Source organism: Manis javanica, chromosome 14, assembly GCF_040802235.1.
Source record: "Manis javanica isolate MJ-LG chromosome 14, MJ_LKY, whole genome shotgun sequence".
NCBI classification, from domain to species: domain Eukaryota; kingdom Metazoa; phylum Chordata; class Mammalia; order Pholidota; family Manidae; genus Manis; species Manis javanica.
In genome coordinates, this window is record NC_133169.1 from 9,885,624 (window position 1) to 9,911,830 (window position 26,207).

General features: G+C 52.4%; 2 long non-coding RNA genes across 3 annotated transcripts; both read left to right on the forward strand.

Moving 5' to 3' along the window:
- The first annotated feature begins 378 nt into the window (after nucleotides 1–378).
- LOC108383329 (uncharacterized) lies at nucleotides 379–25,536 on the forward strand. Of its 2 annotated transcripts, XR_005060954.2 has the most exons (8): nucleotides 379–397; nucleotides 1,474–1,543; nucleotides 2,238–2,261; nucleotides 2,541–2,707; nucleotides 5,248–5,321; nucleotides 22,385–22,915; nucleotides 23,146–23,263; nucleotides 25,217–25,536. It is a non-coding gene; the product is annotated as an uncharacterized lncRNA (long non-coding RNA). The 2 variants fall into 2 exon arrangements; XR_005060955.2 differs by lacking the exon at nucleotides 22,385–22,915 and having other exon boundaries at nucleotides 380–397.
- Nucleotides 11,697–22,378, forward strand: LOC140846083 (uncharacterized). Its single transcript, XR_012124971.1, has 3 exons — nucleotides 11,697–18,856; nucleotides 21,011–21,066; nucleotides 21,429–22,378. It is a non-coding gene; the product is annotated as an uncharacterized lncRNA (long non-coding RNA).
- Nucleotides 25,537–26,207: the final 671 nt, after the last annotated feature.

The window sequence follows — 26,207 nt, forward strand, 5'->3', positions numbered from 1 at the left end:
AGATAATTGCTGGTGTGCAGCTCTGAGGAGCCAGAGCTGATACAAGAGAAGGAGAGGGGGGAGAGAAATAAATAATAATTTGCTTCCATTCAGCATATATAGCTTACCTGATTTGCATATATGCTAATAATGCTATAATTACCCTGCTGTTCTGGCCTGTGATCAAGTTCTATAAATACATAGTATAGCAAAGCTAAGCCTAGGAGCACCACCCCCAAAATTATAATGTATATGTATGTATATGTGTGCATTTATGTGTACTCTAAATCTGTGAGCTTCTCTTTGTTATAATAAACTCCTCTACAGATCCTAGGACTTCTGGCTTTCAGCTGCTCCTGTGTTTTGAGGCAACTCCAAGGGAGGAAGAAAGAGATGCCTGAATGAGAAAATATTCTTGGTTATATTTAATTTTATATTTAATTTATTGATATTATTATGAATAAGCCTTTAGTATTTTTAGGAAAATCAAAGATTTCCCAGAATTATTGAATTAGCTACTATTATCTGAATGCCCCCACCCCCTACAGGCCCACACACTGGGGTACATGCAAAGAGGACACATCCAGACCCTAGGCCTGTTGGGATGTATAAGAAAATGCTATCTTGGGAGAGGAAGTGGACACCCCTTCCCCAAATCTGCCCCCACGCTCCGCATGCTCCCCACTCTCAGGAAACCTGGGGAAGATGCTCACAGAGTTGTGCAGATTTTTGGGTGATGGTGGCAGAAGTGGGGAGGAAGCTTAGAGGAACATAAAAGATGCAATCCACAGCTGTCTGCTTTTAATTATAATTATCCCCTTTTGCTTCCTTTCTGGCTAATGAGGGGGGGATTAAATTTTTTTTCTCCCTCTTCTCCCCCTCCCTCCTTTCCCTGGAATTGAAGGGTGGAGTGAGTTCAGGGTCCTCCTCCCCTTCCTCCCCTACCCCCTGGTTACTGGGGGAAAGGCAGACTCCAGAGGGTGGTGACAGTATGACGAGATTTGTAGGAACAAAGGAAGGACAGGTTTGGATTGCTGGACACGTCCCAGAGTTGGAGAGACCCCCCCTCCATTCCACTGGCACCCCCTCCCATCAACCCCCCAGCTCCCTAGACAAGGAACTCAATGTCCTCCAGCCGGTGAGAAAGGAGCTAAAGGGAGCCCTGGTCTAGAGGGAAGGAGGAGGGAAGGGGTGGGCAACTGGGGTGGGGGGTGCAAAATTAGTCTCAAAGGATCTTTATTTCTGAGCTAGTGAAGCAGATGTAATCAAGGGGAGAGCAAAATAATCATAATGGGAGGATTGAGGGGAGGGGAGGCCAAGGCTGGAGTGAAGGGACTGGGCTGGGACGGGTGAGAACTGGGGGGGCAGGGAACCGTGAGTGGGGGCAGTCCGTTGCCTTTTCCCACCTCCCCAAGGTCTCCCTACTTTGGGGTGGGGAAAGAAGAACCAGGTCTATATAGCCTCTGACCTTAGCTCTCAGAATCCCTCTTTCAGAGCCTAGGATGGCCAGTCCAGAAGGTGGCTGGAAAGGCACCGGGGAGAAGAGCGCCCAGCTCCAAGCGAGGTAGTGAGCAGAGGGGAGCCTGAAAGCAGTGGGGGAGGGTGAGAGAGGGGAGCGCAGAGACTCAAGTGGCCTCCAGGTCTGTGGGACAAAAGTTGGAGGGAGATTTGTATATGAGAGGGGAGGGGAGGGGATCTTGGTGAAGGGGGGGCTTTGACAATGAACTTGAGACAAACTTCATTAGCATGCAGGCCTGCTGTCTGTCACATCGAGCTCAGACTGAGTTCCCATGCAGGCCAGGAAGAGTGGGAGGGAGAAAACGGGAGGGGCTGGGAGTGGGGGTGAGAGAGAAAAGAGACCCAACCTTTGTACCATGCTGGGCCCCAGCTCCCACCAAATATCGGGACCCCAGCCCTGGAAACCAACCCCCAAATCACTCTCCCTCCTCCAAGAACAAGATAATTTATCTCCCACTTTGAATCCATGGTCCCACCCCTCCTCCTTGTCTAGACTTTCAAGGCCTGGCCTTCACCACCCCCACCTTGTCCCCCCTCCAGCTCTCAGCCTTCATCTTCCAATTGTCACTTTCTCCTGTACAACTAAGATCTGGATTTGTGCTTAGTTGAGCTGACAGGGTCAGGGAGTCGGTGGGGGGAGGTTTGGGAAGGGGGACCAGAACACCGTGAACCTCCAGTGACAAACTCCTCTTTCTATCACTCCTTATCAACTCCACTCCTCCGCCCGACACACGCATCAGCTGACCGTGCTCTCAGGTTCTAAGGTGAGCTGGAACTGGAAGAAGACTGGGCCCAGGGGTATTTCTGTCACACCCTTTCTCTTGCTTCTTTTGGGGATGAGGGTGGCCTGGAGGAACAATAGCTTCCCTGAGCCCCTTCTTCCTGCCTCAGGTCAGCAAAGGCAGTAGGAGCAGGTGGGCAAGAGTGGAGGTTACAAAGCCCCCTTTAGAAGAAAGGAGGGGGCTTCATCAGAGTGGGCTGCTGTTTTGGTGGTGGCAGTGTCTCGAGACAAGGGCAGCACCCCCATTTTGCTGCCTTTCCAGGGAGAGCAACAAGAGAAAGAAAGAGAGAGGCAAGCGAAATTCCTGAATGGATAGAGAGATGCTACGTCACCGGAGCTGCATCCTCTGCTCCACAAGAGGCTAGGAGCCGGGGAGAGAGGCAGTCCAGCGGCTGGGGCCACCCGAGCAGTTTCTCCTCCATAAGCCAGGTAAGTGGCCATCTGGGAGGGTCCTGCCCCGTCAGACACCTGGGCTGGGGTGGGAAGGGATCCCCTACATTCAGTCAGGGCACCGTCACCTTCCTACTTTGCCCACCGGCTAATGGAGGTGGGTGCAATAATCACAGAAAGGAAAGGCAGATTAGATCTAGGGGATGCCCAAAAACGGAGGAGGCATGTGTGTGAAGGAATGGTTGGCAGAGTGGGCCCTCACCTTTCCTGGGCACCTATGGTGGCAAGCTGAGGCAGCAGCCCTGCCCAGCCGCCCCAGAGTGCATCTAGGTCCCTCTCCTTCCCTGGCCAACCGAGAGACAGCTCACTAAGTTTGTCAATGGGATTCAGGGGGCTTTAGGGTCACAGAGCTACTGATCCTATTAATCTGCCCCTCCCTTCTTTCCACCAGACACAGCCAACATCCTAATGCCTGCACCAGGAGAGGCAGGAAGGGAGGTTGTATGGAGATGGGAGGGAGGAAAGACAAAAAATGGTTCTGTATTTGGGCTGCTGAGCTTCTTTCCTCGCTCTGGCTCTTATTCCTCTCTGCCTCAGAGACTTCAGGTTTTAGGGGAAGACAAAGTCTGAATGGCAGAGGTAGGGGGGAAAGGAGCCACATTTCCAAAAAGATAGAGACCAGAATTAGAAAAAAAAATCCGAAACATTCTATAGAATCTAGATTAGTTTCATTCTGCTTCCTGCTGCTTTTCCCATGAGCTGGCAGGTGGGAAAGGGACTGAGGGGAGCTTAATGTCTAGGGAGGTGTTGGGGGCAGATGCTTAGGTTCTAGAAGGGAACAGAACTCTACTCCAGCCCTCATCACACCCATCTGATTTTTAAATTTCCTGTTTTTTAACAAGGACCAGGGGTTATAGAAAAAGGCACTTTTCTCACCCCTAGTCCCCACCCACATGGTGCTTTCAGGGAGACAGGCTAGGGCTTGTGGGGTATTGGAGGCTGTAGGCCAGTGGACTATCTCTGGGTACCCCAGAGGCCAGATTTCTGGGAAAGGCTGGGGATGTCAGCCATCAAACATGCACACACATGTTCCATGCCTCCTGGGGGGTGGTCCTTGTCACTGTGTTCCCCTGAGCACTGTGTGTGTGTGTGTGTGTGTGTGTGTGTGTGTGTGTGTGTGTGTGTTGGGGGGTACAAGTCAGAGATCAGCAAGGAGATGTACATTGCCCCAGGGACCATACAACTCTTTTGATTAGGGTGGAAGGAGACAGAGGCTCCTCAACTGTCCTTGTGTCTGTTTTCTAAAAGTTGTGGGGGGGTCATTCCCTCTTTGGTATGAAGATAACAATTTCAGACTGAGACATCCCTTTAGGAACTGGATGGGCTGGCAGAGTGAGGCTTGGAGTTAAGGGGTTATTTGTAGGTGTTAGAAGTGGGGAGGAGAGGTGCAAAACACCCCTCCTAGAAATCAGGATTGGCCTTAAGGCTTATCCCTGCTCCCAGCTCTCCTTTTTCTGATTTCCTCTTCATTTAAGTAGGTTTACCTTCTTGACTTAAAAAAAAAAGAGAGAAGAATAATTAATTGTGGAATTGGCTTGAGGTAGAAGGATTCACCAACTTACCCACAAAGACACACACACACACACACACACACACACACACACACACACACACACACACACACACACACACACACACACACACACCATTCCTCTTAGTATTTTAGGAGCTGGGTCACTTACTGTATACAAGTCATTCCCCCAAATAATAATTTAGCCTGAAAGCAAAATACTGAGAAGGTGAGACTATAAGATATTGAGACTTGGGTTCCATATCTAATATTAAAATTTAAAAAACCTAACTGCTTTGTATTCACTCCTTTTGTGTATGTGAGAAAGAGAAGGAGAGGAAGAGAGGGAGAAAATTGATTGCTACAGGATATGTCTTTATGGATCCTCAGAGATATGCATGGATTGATGATAGGTAGTTAGATAATGACAGAGATGAGAAGGGAGAAAGCTAGACATAATGTGATTGACAATATCCTAAATGCATGGCACTTGACAGTTTACAATGAAGTTATATATAGATGGATGAAAATACATCCCTGACCCCAGATTTTTCATTCAATCCTGAGCATGCTTTCTGGTCGACCATGAGCAGCAGGAATCTGTGAAGAGTAGTGCCCATTGGGTAGGGGACTACTTTAGGCTTAAGCCAGAAGGGCTGCTGCATCTCCACAGGCCCAGTTCAAACCCCTGGGCCCTGAGGTTTTGGATGAATGTGGAGCGAGGCTGTGAGGATGGGGCTGGGATAGAGTTGTCCAGGCAGGATGGAGCTGGAGAGGCTCTGGCCAAGGGCTCTGCCCTCCCTGGATGGCTAGGCTTTTCTCTTTCAGCTATCTCCCTGTGCAGCCTTGAGCTCAGGCGGTTGAAAAGGGCAACCTACATTGCCTAGCTCCTAAAAACATGAGACAAGGAGAAAAGGAGTCGATGAGAGAGTGGGAGGGAGACTGGCAACATTTGGAGAGAAGATTGGAGCCACTAACAGGACCTTAACCTTGGCATTCTCTTTGACAGGAGCTGGGCATCCAAGAAGAACCAGCCTCATTTGTTTCTGGTGTCATCGTAATTGGCCACCTTTGGCTTTTGGGGTATTTATTTTATTTGTTTGTTTTCAATGGTGGTATGGGTAGGGGAGGAGAAAGAAAGCTGGCCCTTCATCACTCGTGTTTTCTCCTGTTCCCTACACCCCTCTCTCCCACTCCCTATCTCTTCTGGCTTTTGGGCACTGATTTTGGTCTGCTCCAATTGCACTTAAGTCCTGTATAGCCATTGACAGTGGGAATGGAACAAGGTGGCTTAGGAAAGAAAGGCCATCCGCCATCCTGTGCTCAGTTCTGTGTGAGATGGGGAGGCATTGAGGATTCAGGGAACTGTTTTCCCATCTCTCAGAGGCTCCTGAGGGCAGAGAGGGAGGCCAGTTGCCCTTGGGGGAGGTGGTTGGGTTACAGAAGAAGCAGAGTATCTGTTCATGGGTGACAGAAGTGAGAAAGGAGAGGAGTGGGCTGTGGTGAGTGGGGACCTAGGGAGCCCTGTGTGCACCAGGGAGTCTGCCTGTAAACACCGGGAGATGGTCCTACTGGGAGTATCTGTGAATATGTCTTTGCATTTACCTCAGCTGATAGGAGTATGTGTGTGTGTGTGTGTGTGTGTGTGTGTCTGTGTGTGTGTGAGTGCATACATGCACAGCCCCCTTACATGTGCAGGCTTTTGCCCCTCAAGGAGACCATTTGCTGATGGCCCACCCTCTACCATCTCTGTCACCTTGTTCTCACCTCCCAGGTCCCATGGAACCCTCAGGCAAGGGAGCAGCATGTGGGTTCAAGGACAGAACTGGGAGCAGGCGGGGGAAGTAGTGCTTACACAGGCCCGAGGATGCTCAGGCTGGCCTCTCAGCAGAACAAAAATCCGCTCTCATGGGGAGGGGAGGGTGTCATCCCCAGGGATAAAATCTTCCAGGTATGTCCCCTTGCCCTCTAACCTTATCTGCCCCACTGGAGATATTTATATATTTTTTTTACAGCTTCGGCATTTTTTTAAACTGCCAATTCTTGCTTTTATTTGTCTCTATACCATAGACAATGCAAATATTCTATAGCAAAAGAATAAGTATGATAATATTCATTATAACAATGCACTTATAAGACAAATAAATACCTGAACCTACCCTCCTCCAAATGCAGTTTTCATCTGTATCTTCAAAGCAAATTAACCTGATAACCGAAACAAAGAAAATATACACTTTTTATTTAATTAGGAATATTTCAAGATAGTGGCTTAATACCAAATTATTTTAGGACCCAAATTATAAGAATCTGTCCAAAGGCTGCATCCAGAGAGCATAATTCAAGCCATGTTTTTCTGTACATGAGCCTCTCCAGGCACACAGACAATGAATGGGTGGGCATCAGGACTGTAGGGATGGGGGTGGGGACAGGCGCTGGCAAAGAATGTTGTAGGCTCCTGAGCTAATTGAGACACTTAGAGACTCAGATCAGTACCAGGGATTTGTTGTGCTCTCCCCACAGTGCCCCAGAATTTCCCTGGAAGGACTTGGGGTGGGCTCCACAAACCACTGCTCTACACTGCAGTGGAGTGCGCTCTGTGCTAGAAGGAGGGGACTGCTCCAACTGAGGCCTTCCTAGGAAGACTGAGGTGGTGGGCCAAGCACAAGGGGGACCCAATACACCCATTTTGTGACAGCTGTTAGCCTCTCAGTTTTGTGTATCCAATTCTAGATAATATAATGGTGTCCTCTGATCAAAGGAACTGCTGAATAATCACTAAAACATAACGGGATAGACAAAACTCCTCCCCCCATCCCCTCCCCACACACATACACAGATCCCACAGGACACACATTTTGTCAGTATCTCCCCTCTCCACCCATAATGCACTCAAACCACATGATGGCAAACTCAGGCTTGCAGACACACTCCCAGGTACCCACAGGCCTTATTAATTCACTTGTTCCTGGGCACCTACTTTTAGGTAGTGTTAAATACCACAGACTCTAATATGAATGGAATTGCCTCTGCTCTTGAGGGGCTGTCTCATTTGCTGTCCTCATAGTTTCTTTTTTGAAACTAGAGCAAAGTGGCTTGGTATACAAATTAATCCCTGTTAACACGATAGTGGGGAGTTTTCTGCTTCTTTCATGGCTTATAGCTCCTTCTCCATTGGAGTGAAGACTTAGCCCTCTCACCTTCTGAGCAGGAGCACTAGGGGAGATCAGGTTGTCAAGTTCCTCCAGACAAAAACAAAAAATTACTTCATCAGGAATCTGGACAGAGGAGGGCTCCATGTAGACAGTGCCAGAACAGCTTCAACGAATCTCCATTCTTTTGTGGGGGCCTCCTTAAATTCGGACTCTCTGTTTAGGATGAGGCACGTCTGTAGAAGCCAAAGTCAGTTAGAGGCAAGGGGTTCCCGCTCTTTAGCTGTCTGCAGAAATTTCGATCCATACCCATTTCTATCCTGACTTTGGTTTGAGGAAGTCCAATTGAGTCTGAATTTGGCCAATGCAGGGGGAGGGGGTGGTCTCTGTTGGGCAAAGAAACCTGTCCTCCCCTTTCCCAACAAAAATATAGCAGTGGCTATTAGAGAAGAAGTTTCGTGCTGATCTCAGATGCCTTTTCCTGTGCTGTCTGAATGGTCCAGGCCAGGGTGAGGGGTTGTGGAGATAAGTTGGGGCCCCACAGAGGGCTGGTTGGAAATTGGTGACAGAGAAGAAACAGGAGAGGGTTAGCCAGCAGGACAGCCAGCTCTTTGTCAGAAGCTGACCCCAGCCTCCCAGGTTGTGTGTGAGGAGAGGAAGGAGGGCAACAAAGGGTCACTTAAGGTGCTTTTTTTTTTTTCTCAAGGTACTTTTAAGGGATCTTGTGGGAGGGCAGATGGGGCAATTTTTGTCAATTTGGCTGTATGGTATGGAGAGATGTAGGCCCTATTTGGGATTGCTGCAATGTCTAGAGAATGTTGGTTATCCTATAAAACGGGGTAAGGTGGTGTACTGAGAAATATTTGAAGAGGTGTATAGGCATGAAGAGAAAAGGCTGGAAGGGGCCTAGAATTTCTCTGGGGCCTGGTATGGAGCATACATTTAGGGAGTGCATTTAACAGCATGACAGTAGAGTAGGTCTATCTGTGAAAGTGTTTGGGGAAGGTTCTGCTTTTCTGCAGCTGTCCTGGAGCTCCTTTCCCAGCTGGAAGGGGGCAGGAGAAAACAAAATAAGGAGTGGACACTGTCTCTTTCCTTTTCTCCCCACCACTGACTGGTGTGCTCCCAGTTCTGGCAGTGTGAAGAATGGACACTGTGGAAGCCTCTAGAAAGCCTTTCCCTTGGGAAAGGGCCCTGAGACCCTGTGAAGGCTAGCAGAGGGAAAGCCTCTGACAAGCACAGCCCTGAGAATGCCCTGAGACCTGGGGGTGTCAGGCTGTCTGCTTCAGTTCCAAGCTGCTCTTCTGGTAGGAAAACACTGGACCCCGGCTTTATCCTATGTCAAATTATCCCCCACATCACAATTATGCAGGGATTGTTCAGTCTTCAGTCTTTGAGGGGAGCATCAAATGAAACCCACTGGTCATGGATTTGCATCTAACCGAGGTGAACAGCATTGAGGCTTGGGGCTTTGTCCTAGATTGTTTAGAGGTGGATAAAACAAATTGGCCGACAGGATGGCCCAACCCGGGATCCCCCGGAGGGCACCCGTTGGCCAGTGTTGGAGGACCTCTGCTGACAGAGCCCGCCCATATGAGGCCGACCGACTGGCTCCAGATGTCTAAGTCGTAGGAATTTTTTTTTTTTTTTTAGAAAAGTGGTAGAGAGTAGGGTGCGTGGATGGGTTTGGTAACTCGGGATGGGTATTCCAACTTCTCCCTGACAGGCACAGCGGCTCAGGTAGGGGCCCGGGGCCCCTTCTCAAAGATTCCGCCAGGCAGCGAAAATTCGGATCCTGCCTGCGGGAGGCGGTTGAGGCCCCGGGTTAGGACCCGGCGTTATTCGGCTATGATTCCCCGACCAGAGAGAGCCGGGTCGGGAAAGCCCGGAACCTGAAACCTTCCAGGAGAGTGATCCTTCCCGGGACCGCGTCTCTCCAGACACTCGGGGACCGAACCGGAGTAGGAGCGCAGGGTTCGAGGTTGGAGGCGCACCCGTTGGGGTAAGGGAGAGAAGGCTCTCGCGAGGGGTCTCCTTGGCCACCGTCAGATGTGCAGGTGTTGCCCCGGTTAATGTGGACTGGAATTCTTCAGCCTCCCCCTTCTGGAACTTTGTGCGCGAACAGGTTCAAGAGATATTCCCGTTACGGCGAAAAAAGAGGCCCAGCTTCGCTCAGACCCGCGTTTCCCAGTAGGAGCCCCTAACTTCCAAAACCTTTCCCTCATTGTTTTGGGTTGAAAAACCATTAATAGAGATCCTGCCGTCCTAAAAGATTAGGATCTCAGTCTGAGAGGGATCAGTACCGGAGAAGCACAAGAATATTCTGATGAAAGGAGGCAGGTAGGGGTAGAGATTCCAGTTATCTGCTGCTTTTCCCATCTTTGAGCCCTAGACCTGGTGCAATATACCTAGGGTCAAATGAAAGTGCAGGACCTACAAAAAGAGTGAGGTTGTAGATCAAAACCACAAATGGCAAAATGGATTGGATGGGAGGCCTGCCTCTGGGTGAGGCAGGATCGGCACACAGGCATAGTAGTTCCTCCCCGAGACCTTCTCCGGTGGGAGGGGCGCCCAATTGCGCAATCGGGCTAAACCCGAGAAGGGGGAGGGGCGAGGCCGGCGGGGGGAAACGAGGCGGTGACGTCAGACTAGACGGAGCCAATCAGACGCTGGTCTGGGGAGGGAGCGTGAAAGGATGAATGAAAAGTCCGGAGCCGGAGCGCGCCAGGCCAGAGCAGCGGCAGAGGCTGAGGCGGGAGCTACGGGGTGAAGCCCTCCCTCTGCCCTGCTCGCCTAGGCTCCGCGGAGGCTGAGATCCCGGCGGGCACCTCCGCCCCGGCGCCCGCTAAGCCCTGGCATTCCAGACCCAGGGCCTTGGCGCTCCGTAGACGGGAACGTGCTGGGAGGACCGCGCGGAGAGCTCGGATGGGCACCCTTGGCTCGATGTAAGTGGCTCGGGGCACGAGGTGGGCGAGCGCCTCGGAATCCAACGTGCCAGTGCGTCCACCGCAAGGGGCCAGCTGAGCCCCAACCGTCCTCCGGGCTCCTGGGACCTCCTTGATGATTCCCGTTCCTGATCCAAACCCCCGCCAAACCCTAGGGAACCTCCCTCGCCTCGGACCCCTGGCCATTTTCACAGCCCTGGGTGATTTCTGGACCTCTTTGCACAAAACTGTTTCTCTGGGGGTCCAGTGAGGCCTCGGGCTCAGCCCACTGCCCCGCCTGCCCTCCGCTTTCCAATACCTTCGCCATATCGTGGGTGCTCCCCCGGAGCCTTCCCGGGTAGGGCCATTGCCCTTCTATTCTCTCCTTGAGAGACTCGCTTGGGAGTCTGTGGGTCGCCTCCCCACCCCCCCGACCGACTTCCCTCCCTCTTTAGGTTGCCGGGATTTCCCTGTTTGCTACCGGGACGCCCCCGGGGTTCTACCCCCAGGATTTTGCTGCCCTCTCCCCCTTTTAGTCGGCCGCTTGGATCCACCCCTTTCCCCTGCACGAGCTCCCCTTCGCTTCCACTGCCCTGGCGAGTTGGGAGATGTGGTGGGGCCAGCTCCGTGCCTCCCCCTGCGATCCCCCCGCGGAGCTCTGGCTCCGCTGAAAGCCAAGGCTCAGGCTATAGGACGCGCCCTGCATCTTCCAAAGGAGGGCAGCGGAGACCCTGAGAGGCTGGGGAGGCCTCCGCCTCGGTCCCTGCGGTCTTCCCGGCTGGCACGAAAAGCCTGCGAGTCCCCACTCCCCGGGGCCAGCGGAACTCCCGCTTCTGGCTCGAATAGGGAGCGGGAAACGGGGTATCGGGAGCTTTTGGGGTCCGGGAGCGAGCCCCGAACCTAGATGCTACCGGCTGTCGCGTCCTTTCCACGCCTTTTTTGGTCTCTGTCGTATGTGTATCCCTGTATCTCAGTCTTTTTCTGTCCTGGACTCCGTGTCTCTCTCCGTCGCCCACTTCCACCCGTGTACCCCGTCCCCAACCCCCACCGGTGGGCGGCCGGGAGGCGGCGGCGGCAGCGGCCGGGAGGCCGCGCGGAAGCGGCGGCGGCAGCCAGGAGGCGGGGTTGGTTGTTATCTTTGGTTATCTAGCTGTATGAGTGGTGTGGAGTCTTCATAAAGCTAGATAACCGAAAGTAAAAATAACCCCATACACTGCGCAGAGGGGCCCCAGAAAAGCTGGCCGCACGGGCAGGCGGGGAGGCCTAAGCGAGGGGCTAGAGGCACGAGGACCGACGGGCCGTGGAGGCGAGACACCTGGCGGCCCACGGGCCCGATACCGCACGGGTCGCGGCCACTTCCCCCACCGCGGTCCGCGCAGGTAGGAGTCGCCGTCCCGTTCTCTGTAGCCAAGTGCAGTATCTTCCCCCGCACAGCTGGCCTGGGGAGAGCAAGAAAGGGGCGTTCTGGTGACCTCTCAGGGTGAGGCCTTTTCTGGCAGTCTGCGGATTGGGTCACTGCCGGAGAAGTTGTTCTGAGGGAGAGATCTGCTGAAATCTCGTTACAGGGTTATTTGGGACAGTGCCTGGGGCTCCTGGCCCAGGTCTCTCCCGTGGGCGCTGGTGAACAGCTTCTCGCAGGCAATTCACAGCTATTGCTGGGGTGGGAGGCTTTGGGGGAAGTCACTGGTCTTTGCTTTGAATAGCTCCCTGAGGCCATATGGGTCTATCCGGCTTGGTTGAGAGCTGAGATCGGCAAAGCGGAGAGAGCCAAGATACGGCTGGGAGTACTTCGGTAGGGGTGTTGCTCAAAAAGAGGACAGGGTGGCCAGGGAACCTTTCTGCCCAGACTGGGTTCTGGGGCAATGGACTGCAGAGTATTTCTCAGCTCGCTTGTTTCCATATTCTTTCCTTCTTCCCCACCAGAACTCGATTCTGATGTCTTGAAAGGCTCCTCTTGCCAGCTTTGTCTTCACTGACCCAAAGGGATTGAGTTGGAGTCTTTCAGGACACCCTGCCTTCCCAACCCGTCCTCGCTGTCTTGGAAATCGTCTCCAAGAGCAAATGGCCTCAAGGAGCTCAAACACAAAGGAATTTGTAGCTTAGTATTTATGCTACCCAGAGGAAGCAAAGAATTAGATTAATCAGAGCCATTCCTAAAAGAATTCATTTATCTGGCCTGACCTAAATATTTTAAGCAAAAGAGTGCTTAGGTGCAGTGGAGAGGAGGATGGTCTAGTACCACTCAGGAGAATGAAAGCAATCTAAGCAAAGCTAGAAGTAAACCACTGCGTGTTTATTACCTCTCCACATCCTACCCCTACCACCTGGCATTCCAGGACACAGGGCGGGGCAGTGAGGAGTAAGAAAAGAAGGTAGGAGAACGGACAGAATGACCTTGTGCTGACTCCAGTTTCCTGCGTAAACTTAAAATTTCCTCCCAGGAACTAATTTATAGCTAGAAGAGTATGATTCAACTATATATTATTTGGGAGAAATATTGAGGAATCCAAACTACAACAACTGGGCATCAGAGAGCCTGGAGTGCACATGTTCTTCCTTCAGAGGTTTGGAGGAAGGAAAGATTAACAGCGCTTGTTCTTTCAGCTGTTTGGAATTTGTGTTTGGGGAAGGGGGTGAGTTGGAGATAGGATTCAGGATTGAGGGAGCAGGTTGGGAGCAGGGACTAATAATTGGTCCTTATCACACCATACTTCCCGGTAACAGTGCTCTGCTTATGTGCCTTTCTTTGACCCAACACTGTGAGGCAACTGTTATTAACCCCATTTTACAGATGAGGAACCACAGGTTCACATGCATTGCTGATATCACTCAGTGGTTTCAAACCCAATGCTTTCCCCACTATTCTACACTTGCCTGAGGGAAGGACTAGAGAGGGGCTGGTGGGGAGACCGAGATGGACATGAGCTGAGAAGGGAGGGGATCCCACCCAAGAGATGCAAGGCCTGGTTGTGAGCATGGGCTGGAGAGTTGGGATGTGAGGAGGAGAAGCACCAAGAAAAATAGACATTTTTTTTCTATTTTAACTTTTCATGTAGCTGGTTAAAAATGTGTGTTTCAGATCTGCTGAGACTCATCCACATAATACGTATAATCTATATAATTAGCTACAGTGGGTTTATGTTATTATTGTATCCCCTTAGCACATTTGATCGCAGGACTTCCAAAGGAGAATAGAGGGCCTGAGGGAACTAGTGGGTTGAAGGCTTACATCTTACAAAATAAGCACCTCGGTGGAAAGGGGGGAATAGAGGCCAGGAGGGATGTGGGGTAAGTGTCCTTATGTGCACATATCGTGTGTGGGTGTGGGGTGAGGATGTTAGGAGAATGATGGGTGGCAGTTGTGAGCTGTGTGTCTGCTTATGAGGGGAGAAACTGAGTTGGTGTGTGACCTGGTGTAAGGTTGGATGTGATGATGAATGGTGGGCAGGAGGCTCAGTTGCGAGATTGGAGATACCTGGCTATGTATAGGTATACATCCACTAGAAGAACAGACCCTCTGGGACTTGAATTTTATTAAATGTGGACATCACAGTGACACCACTGAGTCCTGCCTCCCACCCCCCAAGCCAAATATCACCTCCTCCAGCTAAACCCAATAGGAGGACTAACCGAATGGGGCGTGCAGCGAGGCTGAGCTGAAAGGGGTTCAGAAGAGCCTCACCAGTTCCCAGTTAGGGAATTTCTTCCTTTCTAGCATCACACTTCTGTCGGTGTCCAAGAATTTTTAGTTCTATTCTTCAGAATTTGCAATATCTACCTATTTCTACTGGAAACCAAATTCTAAGCCAGTTTCTTTACCCATTTGCCTCCTCAGCCCTTCATCCCAGTACCCTCCTATTGAATTCTGAGTCCAGGACCTCAAAGGCAATGTTCTCCGAAATATCTGACTCAACTTTTGTGTTATTGCTCACATCTTCCTCCTGGGACAAATTTTTCCCTATTCTAGACATTGAAAGGATCTTGTTGAAAGGTCCCTGAAGTGGTAAGAATCGTCATAACCGGAGGGCCTGGGGAGGGAAAGAAATAGAACAAATGTGACTGAACCAAGGTGTATGCTTAGGCGCCATCATTTACCAGCTGTGTAGATCTCTGAGCCTCAGCTCATACATGAGTATAATGGGGATAAGAATTTATGCCCTCAGGGTTGTTACAGAGCAAATGAAAAATTCTGCGTGAAAGCCCATATGTTATGATGTGCATGGGTGAAAAGTACTTCCCAGATTGCAGAAGGCGAAAGGCTGCAGTTTGGAGTGATTGTTTGAAAGCATAGGATTGATCTCAGAATGCAAAAAGGACAGCTCTTTGATTCATTCTCCAATCACTGAAACTTGAGGAAGTTCCTCCTTTTCCAGCTTTGGAGTGGAGAAGGAACTCCTGGGGACCTGGGGAGGCAGCCTGGGGAGAGGCAGAAGAGCCCTTGGGGAAGCTTATTAAGGGAAGAGGCTGGAGTCCACATGGCAGAATAGACATTGTTTTGTTTCTCCTTAATGGAGCTTACCACTTATTGGTAAAAGTACTTACAATTGGTAAACTGTAGTTAGAGAAATAAGACATGTAAACAATAATTCTAAGTTTATTCCATTAGGCTACTAAAGACACAATTCATTACATTAAAGGACCAGTTAGGTAGTGGGTATAATTAACAAACCAAATAGAGACCTGTCTATCAGCATGCAGATTTTTCTTCATACTGAGTGATTTTAAGAAGGGCTGTTTTCTCTACTCTTGCCTCCCAGCCACCCACTTCTCCAGTCACCAACTTGATTCCCAAATTAGTAACCCGCCAGAGAAGCCCAGGCCCCCCTGCATTCTTCTACGTCTTCAAGTTCTTCTTGAAATCTGCACTGCCCAAGGTTTGGGAGTTGGAATACTGATACCTATTTCTTCACCTCCTTCCCACTCCAGTGTTATGGGGACAGATTGACCTTTCTACCTCCCTCCTTTTGCTACTGAGACCTCAGAATTCTTGGTGGGATGGGGGTGGGGTTATTATGGCACTGTCTCATTGAGAGGCAGGGTAAGCCAACTTCCCTAGGCCACAGATAAGTTTAGGTTAAAATCATTGGAGGGAAAGAATAGACAAAACTATAAAAACATTCTTAGAGCTTTGAGGAGAATGAGAAACAGGGTTACAAAAGAGAAAGGTGAGTGGGTGCATATTTAGATAAGAGGGGAGAGAAAAGGGGAACCCTTCCTTGCCACCCAGGCTCTCACAGGACTCAGAGTGACACCCCTCCTCCTCCTGCCCTAATCCCCCCATTAAGGCTGCTCTGAGTTTGTTATGACAGCAGCTGAAGGCAGCTGAATTGCTGTTTGCTGTGTCTGCTAATTGGACTGAAGGGTTGGAATCTGGACACTGAAAGAGACCATTGTTGCTGTTTACCTTCCACAGCTGCCTCCCTGGGGACCTTCTGGGTGAAGGGGAGCAGCTTGCCCTCAGGGTCTTTGCACCCATTCCCTGTCTCTGCACGAGGAACTAAGGTGTGGGGAGACAGCAGTTCATCTCATTGGTTTGGGGTGGTTTGAGCTTCCATAGCACTGAAGAGACAAGCCCAACACCTGAGTCGGTCTGCAGGTCAGGCCTGGGGCCATCAAGAGTTCCTAGCAGAAGGGAGTCACATGCTTTCCTTCTCTAACCTAGTAGTCCCTTCTTCAGGGACTCTGGCTTTGCCTCTTCCTCCAGCTGATCAGGCTTAGCCCCTGCACTTTTTCTTCCAGGCTAGTGATTTTTAACTTGGTTATGCACTAAAAATCACCTGGGGAGCTGTTAAAAAAAATACTGATCTTTGGGCCCAGCCCCGGAACAATGAAGTCAGATGATATCAGAGCATCTGGGAATAAAGCCTAGGCATCAGTATCATTTAAAAGCCCCCTCAGTGTGGCTACGGTTAGGAACCACTGATACAGGCTCATCTCTCTGCCTAGGGAACACACACACACACACACACACCCTTTCCCATCTTCTCTACCATTCCTTCCAAGCTCCTGATATCTATAATGTTATCAGGCAGATTGTGTATCTTCACCTGCATGTCTTCCTCATTTTTATTACTAAATTCCTTGTTAGGAGCCTTAGAATTTAGGAGGAATTTAGAAAGCTGTTTGTTACCTTATCAACTACTGCAACCTGAGCTCTTCCCCAAGGGGAGAACTATAACTCCATCTCCCTGTGGATTTCCAAATAGGATCCAGATGAGAACTGAACTAATCCAAGACACAACTCATTAGGGATGAAGGTGTGTGAGATTTGGAGTTTCATTGACTCTTGCTCTTCTGCCACCAAAGTAGTATGACAATTTGGAGAACTTCAGAAAGGAGAAGCTTCCTTGAAGAATATATATGCCCCTTTCCTTCTGTTCCCAAATGTTTCTGCTTCTTCTCTTCCCTTTAGCTTTTCACCTGGGGCGGGTGGGTGCCCCACCACCCTCCCGCTCACTCTGCTCCACAAATTCGCCAGAGCCGCGTCCAGCACCACGGACAGCTCCCAGGCGGTGCGTGAGACGTCTGTGCTGACCACCCTCTTTGGGATGGTTTGGAGGAGGGGTCCTCCTGTCTGAGTGGTCACATACCAAAACTCTAGATTTTTTTAAATCTGTGGGAGTTGTTTGCAGGCAGCTGTGGAGTCTAAGAGAGAGAAAAAGGCTGAGGGCAGTTAGCATTCTGTCTCTAGGAATTTGGGTTTGTCCTTGAGGAGTCTGAATGAGAGGGGATGCTTCAGCAATAGGAAGGATGAGGGCTCGATTTCAGGGAGGATTTAACCTAAGCTCATGTAAGATACAGAGTGCACTGGTCAGGTAGAGCTAAATGGGCCTTCGAAAGCACCAGCCCTATATCCCTCATTTTATCCCAAGAGAGTGGAAAGGGTGTGACCAACGCCACTCAGCTGATTAGCGGAAATGCCAAGATGCAGGCTCCTGATTCTAGCCTGGCCCTGCCTTTAGGAGCCTCATGCCTCCTTCAGGACTCTCCCTGTCAAGTTGAGTCGAGCAGGCCTAATGCTGGTAGGGAGAGTTCACAGGTTGCCCTCATACAAAAAGGGTAGAATGCATGTCTGGGCATGTGAGGTGGCCACACAGGCCAGGAGGAGATGGAACTGACTGCTTCTCTGAGGAGGTTTGGAGGGAAGGCCTCAGGGAGAACCACAGGGGAAGGCATACTTCGCAGTAGCTGGCAAGCCCATGAGAGAAAAGGCGAGAGGGCAACCATCTGCCCTGGTATAGAGGCCAGCGGATGGCCACAAGGAGTCTCCAGAGGCCTGCAAGAGTCACGCAAACTGGAATGGGGCCTGGGAAAGGCCCTTCTGTGTGCCCAGGCCTGCTCCCCCAACACCGTGAGCCTAGAAACAAAGGAGCCATTCTCTCTAGGATTTGATGCCGCCATCTCCGGCTGGCAGTGCCAGGTGGTGGGGGCACCAGGGGGTGTCAATCCATTACCCCCCCACCAACTCCTAGGTCCTCTGGGGCTGGATGTTGGGGAGGTGGGTGTTCCATGCTATGTTGCCATAGCAACCACCCCAACCCCCACCTTCCAAAGCACAAAGAGAGACAGATTTCACCCCCACCCCCAGGAAGAACCTGGGTCTGGTTGAAAATCTTCCCTTGGGAATCCTCCTTTTTGATGCACAAGCTATGGCATGTATAAGCATCACCCTCTTTTCAGCATTAGAGCTAAGATTCTGCCATCTGCAGCCATAGGGACAAGGAGGCTGGTGCATCTAGTCTCTGGGCAATGATGTGCAAGTGAGCACGAATCCCTTGCACTCAGCCCTTTCTCCCTCTAAGCTCTCCTGCCCCTCACCTATAGGCAAGGCCATCCTGGGCTTTCTCAGCCGAAACGAGGCCTTGACCTTCTTTCCCAGAAGGGACACCCAGACTACCCCCAGCAAGCCTCCAGGCTGTGGGAACCGAGAAGACGAGAGGGTCGTTCCTGCCACCCTCCATCTGCACCCTCCCGCCATTACTCATTAGACATTCTGCCCCCTCCTTCCGCTCGTTAAGCCTGATTTGCATACATTTGCATAATACGACTCATTTGCATTCCAGGAGGCTCATGGTAGGAGCCAGGAAAAAAGGGGAGGAGGGTTGCAGAAGAGAGAAAAGGGGAGAGAGATTTTGTTTTCATAAAAGTGTGTTTGGGAGTGGGGGAAGAGGTAGCAGGAAGAGGACAGAAATAAAAACACACTACTTTCTTTCTTTCCTCTGCCCTCCCTCCCTGAGCTGGACTCAGATGCCAAAGAGAGATGCCAAGGGGCCGGCTTTTCTGTCCTTTTTTGTCTTCCTTCCTCTGGCCTTGGCTGCCCAGCCTGGCCCCCCACCTTGCTGGGCTCAGGCTTCAGAGGGAAAGAGGCAGGGGTAGCAGGCAAGGCTGTGGGAAGGGAGGCAGGGGGCAGGGCGGCCGCCATCTTGGGTAGCGGGCGCCCACAAAATGGCCGCCGCGGGCAGGTGTGGCCGGCAGCCAGCCCTGGCCCGGGGACGCGGACGAGGTGAGGCCACAGGAAGTACCTTCTGCTTGACCGGGAACGTGGGTGAGTCTTCCTACTGGGACCGAGAGGGGAGGACGGGGAGAAAAGGAAGGAGAGAGAGGAGCAATGGCACCTCCAGAGGAGATCCAAGCGTCCCACAGGAACAGGGACAGTGGCGAGGCCTCTGTGCTGGGTTCGGTTCTAGGTCGTTCCTGAGCAGCAGTTGTCAGAGGCCTGGGGGTAACGTAAAAGATACTTGGAAAAGCAAGAGCCGGGACTATTGGCAGGAGGAGGGAATGGGTACGGTGTGGGCAGAGACGGCCGTCTGCCGGTTGAAGGGGCTCTCTGGGCCGTCTGAAGAGCCGCTGTTTGCCGGGGTGCAGGGAGCCCCAAGTCTTCTCCCCTCTGCCCGGCAGCCTGGCTTCCATCTTCCTAACTGTGGGGAAATGGTGCCTTCTTGGGCCACTCACAGCCTCCTCAGTCAGACCCAACGGCTTTTGCTCAGGCCTGGCACTTCTGTGGAGCATTTCATACTGACATCCACTCTGTCCTCTCCTTGGTCCCCAGCCCTCCTGTTACATCCCTGCGTGTTCCTTCTGGGCTCCATTCTCGCAGTCCTCTGGGTCAACCAGTCCTCCAGCCAGAGAACTGCTAGTAATGCTTTTTTTTCTTCCTAGGCACTCTCATTCACTTTTATCACTTAAACCATCTTCTGGAGTTATAAATGCTCACTCATTTCTCTAGTCTTGACCTCTTCTACTTTGCATCCTAACTAGTACCTATGGTCCGGCCATTAGCTCCCAGATGAGACTGGAGTGATGCATCTGATTGGCTAACTTGATCACATGCCCAGCCCATAGCTGCGAGGAGGGTAGGGAAAGGACCTGTGCTTTTGGTCCCTGTTGGGTGTATAAGTACAAGCACCCTCCAAAACTCATGATGAGCCATTCCCCAGACATAAGAAGGGCATTCAGATGCTCACTTGCTCGGCATTGCATTCCAAGTCTTGCCCCATGATCCTGCTTCCATCTCCCTGCCAGTGGTATGCTTAAAGTCCTAGGCCCTCAGGTGCAGATTGTGAGAACTGGCCTAGATTTGCCCTCTTCCTTCTCTCTTATCCAGATCGGTCACATCGGAACCCATGACCTGCGCCTTTGTAGCTCCTCTCCTATCCATCCATTCCTTCCCTTACCCCTGCCTCCTCGTTCATTGGACAGGCATTTATTGAGTGCCTCCTGTGAGCCAGGTGCTCTGGTGAAGAAGGTGGCACGCAAAGCTGCTTGAGGAGCTAGCAGTCTAGTAGGGGAGACAGACACACAAATAATTACAAGACAGTGCGAAGACTGGAGTCCTGAAGACCTGCACAGAGTGTTGTGGGACCACGTGGGAGGGGGCTGTGGGACACCTTAGGAGAATTAAGGAAGGCCTGGAGGGTGCCAGAAGATGAGTAATAAAAGATAAAGGGAATGAAAGTGCTAGGAGGTAAACAGGAGGTTTACCTGTGAGGGCAAGGAGGTGGGAAAGATCACTGTGTGTTAGGGGGCTAGAGTGTTCATCACAGGGACTCTGGGCTGGGAATAGATGGGAAACAGAGGCAGAAGTTGGCTATTAAGAGCCTTATGTGCACCACCAAGGAGGCTGGATTTGATGGGGTTACTGGGAAGTTTGCTGATAGCGTCAGCGAGGTACAAGGTATGGCTGCAGAGTAGCACATAAGCACTCCCAGGAGGGCCAAGGACACCCACGTATAGCTGCCCACTGAGCCCAGAACCCAACCAGACACCTAACTGGCTCTTTTTTCTGCAAGTGAAGGAACATGAAAGGCCTGGGAACTATGTGAGGAAGGGCCTCTGGCTCACCCCATCTAGAATCACCCCCACCCACCACTACACATGCACACATACATGTGTGCACACACACGGTGCAGGCAGAAGCCAAAGTTGGTCCCCAGCACGAGAAGTGTCCTGAGGTCAGGACAGGAGATGGGCTACTGCGGACGGAGTGAAGAACCGAAAAGGGGGTTCATTCAGTCCTGGCAACTTACTGAAAGAGGGAATAAGGGAAGTAGTGAAGGGGTCTCCCAGGGTAGGCCAAATCTCTGAGGAGATTCTTCCTAGAGAAAGGGGGTTGAAGGCTGGAAAGACAGCTAAGGAGAGGATGTGGCCGCTCCTGGGGTTGAATGGAAGTGGGGGTGCCAGCTACCACCCCCTCCTCTAGGCCCAGCCTCCACACAAAGAGCTCTCTGTGAGTGGCCATGGAAGTGACCCTGTCAGGTGAGGAGGCTTAACTCCCAGGGCCCATTGGGGGTGGGGTAGAAGGGGGCTGGAGGCAGGGAGGGCTGGGGGTGGCCTCCAGCTTTAACCAGGTCTGGGAAGGAGATAGAAGCTGAGATCTGGCCAGGGTGTCATAGCAAAGCCATGGTGCGGCCATTCCTAGGATGGGCTCCTCTCCATGATCCACTCGGGCGGCGCAGGCCCTGCACATCAAGACCCTGCCCCTGCCCACTCATGTCTTCCTAGCTATAGCCAATCCTGCCAGGCCTGCCCAGCCTCCCTTCCCCGACCCGTCCCTGCCCCTGTAGTTACAGTGCTGCTGGGGCTGACACCACCCTGCACCTCTCCTCTTCCCAGCGCAGGACTGCTGGAGTTTGCACTGGGCTGTCCTCCAGGGAGGGCTGTGTTGGGAGGAGAAGACTGACCACAGCCACAAAGGAGTCCTGAGGCCACCTCACACTCCACTTGTGTTGTCCTCCCAAGGGGAGGTTTCACTCCTGGCCTGGCCTCAGTGTCCCTTGCTATGATCATCAGTGTGGACAGACCTTCTCCCCCACTTCCTGCAACTGCTGTGCACTCTGTCCCTTCTCATGCATGCCTGGGTTTGGAGCACCGAAAGCAGTAGGACACAACCTCAGCTTGCAGGCCGCTCACAGGTTTGACAGGAGCTCTGTCCACAGGGAGGACAACAACAGAAGGACGTTTTCATTTCTGATTCTGGAATCCGATAGACTGGTCAGGATACAAATTCTCGTGTCCCTCCCTTACTGGCTGGGGACCTCAAGCCAGTCACTTAATGTCTTTGGACCCTAACTTCGTTGCATGGTTATCCTGAGGAGCAAATGAGTCAGTGTGAATGAGAGTGTTTTGTAGAGCTGTGTGCCGATGTCCAGTGTTAATTCTAAATGCTGAGGGACAGAGTTAGAGGGTTCATTGCAGATACTTGGGGACAATCAGGGAAGACTTCCAGGCTTTGGAAATGAAGGCCTGGATAGCTGGGGAGAAGAACGAAGGGACTGGACAATCCATGATGGAAGCCTGCCTGAGCGGCGTGGCTGGGCTCTGTGGACTGGCTGCAGCTCAGCTCAAGCAGGCAAGCGTCTTGCTGAGGCTGGTGTGGGAGGCACTCTTTTTTAACAAGCAGGTGGTACTCGTGACCACAACTACTTCTATCCTCAGGAAGAACTTCCCGCTGGCCCTGTGCAAATGCTGTCCAGCAGTCCTGGGTGGAGGAGGGGTGGAGTGAAGCCCTACGCCCCCACATTGCCCTAACCCACTCTGCTCGCCCTCCTGCAGCCCTCGTCTCGATGTTTTCCAGGAGCCCCAGGGAGTGCTGGCCAGACATTGCAACCCGCCACTGGACATACCGACTAAATCCCCAAGCCCTGCTGCTTCGGACCTTCTCAAGCCCCCGATTTTATGGCTCCTTAGCATTTTCAGGAGTGACTTAAATTCAGACTTATTTAGCTCTCTTGGCCCACAGGCCGGGGAGACTTTAAGCAGGAGGGTCTTTTGTCTGTGAGTGATCATCCCTCGTTGTACAAGGATCGGGAGGCGGAATGGTTTGGCAGCCTCCCCCGCAGACAGCGCTGGGGCCTTCAGGCCTGGAAGGAGGACGGGGCTGAGGCTGGCATATGGAGGGAGAGCCCAGGGCACGGGGGCATGAGCTTCACCCAGCCGGGGCTACCTTCTGCTGGGTTTGTCCATCTGGCACCCACTGGCTTCCCAGGGCCGCCTCCACAACCGACCAGACACCTCCTTCTGCTGTAGCCGTGGCAACTGGCTGCCATCTTGTGCTTGGCACTGTGTTCTGGCTGCACTTTCCCACGGGATTCCTGGAGGAAGGGAGGTAGGTCTCCAGGGATTCAGCCCTTTCCCTGATATCCACCCAAGAAAGACTCATGTTGATACAGGACTTCCAGAAATAGCCAGAATAGAGGTTTACTATATGTCAGGCTCCATGCTAAATACTCCCTGTGTGTTATTTAATATGGTCAAGAAACCATTAATGAGATAATATTTAAGAGGTCTCCACCCAGTTTCCTGTTTCTTTGACAGACTCTTCCTCTCTCCAACCAGGAAATTCCATGATCTTGCTCATTCTTGTCTTGGGAAGTCCTTTCCAATTTCTAGTCAAGATCTGCACGGCTGAAGCACCAGTTCTTTTAACCTTGGTTTGACATGGCTAATCTGAGAGGTAAGGAAGAAACTGCCACCCAGCTTCTGACACTTTATGGAGCTTCCGGACCCCAGCTGTTGGGGTGGGAAACAGACTCGTTTCCTAGTTTGGTGAGGTTTCAGTGCCCCTTAAAGACTTGGGGACCCGAGTCCAAAACCTTTTGTTTAGAGAAGGGGATTCAGTGTCACAGAATGATTTGAAATTCCCCTTCCTTACCCCGTCCTCACCCAAAGAAAGAGGCAGGAGCCCCAGAGCACCGGAGAGTGATAGTTCCCCAAGCTCTGGTGGGGTCCCCTCAGGAAGGCAGTCCCTCCTCTCCCAGCGCCACGGACGGTCCCATCGCATCTGTAAGCGGCACTGAGCAGGAGCCTGCTTTGCTGAGGGGCAGGTGGAGAGAAAAAGCCCTTCTCAGCTGAGGAAGGGGGGCTGGCGGGGGGTGGTGGCTGGGAATGATTCACATCACTGCTCCCCGCCCCACCCTCTGCCCAGCCCCCAGCCAGAACCGTCGCTAGAAGGTGCCCAGAGATGCCTGCTCTGTAACAGGCCCATCTGGACTCCTCCGCTCCCACCCGGGGGCGAGTCCCGCCCTGAGCTCGCCCCAGCACCCCTCTGCAGGCCTTCACAGACACGAGGCTCTTCCATGGGCCCCGCAAATCCAGGCAGGCTGAGGATCTGTAACAAGGAACGGGAGAGCGGGGCTGACAGACTCAGGGGAGCACGAGGAACAGCTGGTTCACCTCAGGGCCTCTAGGAGCGCCCCCAGCCTGGGAAGAAGGCCAGGGGGTGTCGGAGACACAGGACTTGAGCCCAGGTTTGCCGGAGGCTGAGTCCTTAGCTTTGTGGGTTTCCAGTACGCGGACGAGGCGGACTTCCCACCCCCACCCCTCCGTGGTAAGTCCAGGTCAGGGGCCTGTGAAGGCAGAGCTGAGGGTGGGGGGGGGCAGGGAGGAGGAAGGTCGGTCCAGGAAGCCTGAGGGGGGAAGGTGATCTGAGCAGGGCCGAGTGACGCAGGGGTGCGGCTCAGATCCCCTCGTTCTGAAATTTTCTTTTCAGATTTTAAAGCCCTTGGAGAAGTTGGGTAAGGTGAACTTTGGGGGCTCTCACAGCTGTTGGCTCCCAATTCTGGATGGGGCAGAATAGGAACGCTGCCCACATCTGGGCTTCTGTGTAGCCCCTAATTTTATTCTTTCTGAGGCCCAGCTTCCCTCCACCCCAGGAAGGAAGGAACTGACCTTGATGCGGCACCTACTTCTTTCAGCCCTTCCTTAGCCATTATCTCAGCTAATCTTTCAGCATCCTGATGACTGGGTGATACTGTCCCCACTTTACAAAGGGGGAGTCAGAGCCCCACAAAGGGACATGTAAGCTGCCCAGTCACAGGACTCGTCAGGTGGACTGGGTTTCAAATGGGGCTTCATGGGTCTTGAAGCACATGCTGTCTCCCTGTGTGGACTGCCCACAGAACAGGTCCCCAGCCCAACTGGGGGGACTGAGAGGAGAGGACCTAGAAGGCAGGGCAGCTCCTCAGCACATTCTTGTGGGAGGGAGAGGGTGCTCCTTCTCAGGTGCAGGGGTGAAGTCTGAGGGATGCTAGAACAGCCCTTGCAGATCGAAGACAGGACTGGGGAAGGGGCCACAGGGGCATAGAAGTCACCGCAGTCCTCCCAGGTTGGTCCCTGGCTGAGGCAGCGTGCTCCCCACCCTCCTGAAGCAAGTCCCCTGGGCCACCGCCTAATCTGTCACCTGCTCAGCCTCTGAGTTCCCACCCTGAGCCTTCCTCGCCCCCTTGCCCTGGGTAGAACATTTAGAAGAGATGCCTAGACTCAGCCCTTTGTTACAGGGCCTTCCCCAGCCCCTCACCTTTCCTGGTGGAGGGGAGGCCCTTCCAGGGCCACTGGACATTGTCCTCTGTCTCCCTCTGTTTCCATCCAAAGAGAATCTTTTTCACTCTTGACATTGTTTTCTTTTCAGACCAAAAAGAAGAACCTGCTTCACCCAGTAGGCCTGGCTTCCCTCTGAGAAGCCTTCCTGGATTGACTGAAAGATGAGGCTAAACTCCAGCAAGTTGACCGGCTCCTCAAGAAGCGTTTGAGCAGGCTGGAAGCGGGGAGGCCCTGGCCACCAGCCTGGGCGGCCCCTTACACCAGGACCTAGAGCTTTGCTCCGCCACGGCTCCCATGTCCGCAAGCTGTCCATCCAGGCCCAGCCCAGTTTCTCCTGTGTCAGCTGAGCAGAGATTCCTCAGAGGTGGACGTCCCGTCTCATGTCTAATAAAGACTTCTGAACAATGAGCAGTGGTGGTGGCTGTGCCTGGGCAGGGTTGGGAGGGGAGGGACTGAACCAGAAGAGGGCAAGGCTGGACTCCCTCCAAGAGACCAGTGCTAGAGGGGCCGCCACTGCAACAGAAGGTGGGCCTCACTGGGGCAGAACTCCCACCTGCGGGGTGCGGTGGGGCGTGCCCCTCCTTGGCTCCGCTCAGCCACCCGAGGCTCCTGGGAAGGCCATCTGTGATCGGGTCAGTCCCCGCTTAGAGCCATGGGCTGACGCTGCCAGCTGAGGAGCCCCCGGGTGCCATCCCAAGAACCAAGAGAATGGCAGAAGGTGGGTTTGCACCCCCGGAGTGCCTGTGTGGAAAGTCACTGGGCAGCCCTCTGTCTCCCTGGAAGTGACTCTTCCTCAGAAATATCCTCCTGGGTTGGCACCCCTGCCCCGCGGGGCTACCTATTCCTGCGTCTGTCCTCCCTGTCCACCTTCAGAGAAAAAAGGGAATGAATATGCCTATTCATATTCAGGGAATCGAGGGATTCAGGTAGACAGCAGGAAGGACTTCCCAACAGGCACTGGGTGGGAACCCGAGGGCCAAGGGAACCCCACCATGAGGAGCTGGGACATTTTGTGACCCCATTTTTCCCCATAACACACCTGTACCCAACATGTTCCCCCAAAAGGTAGGTCCCTGACA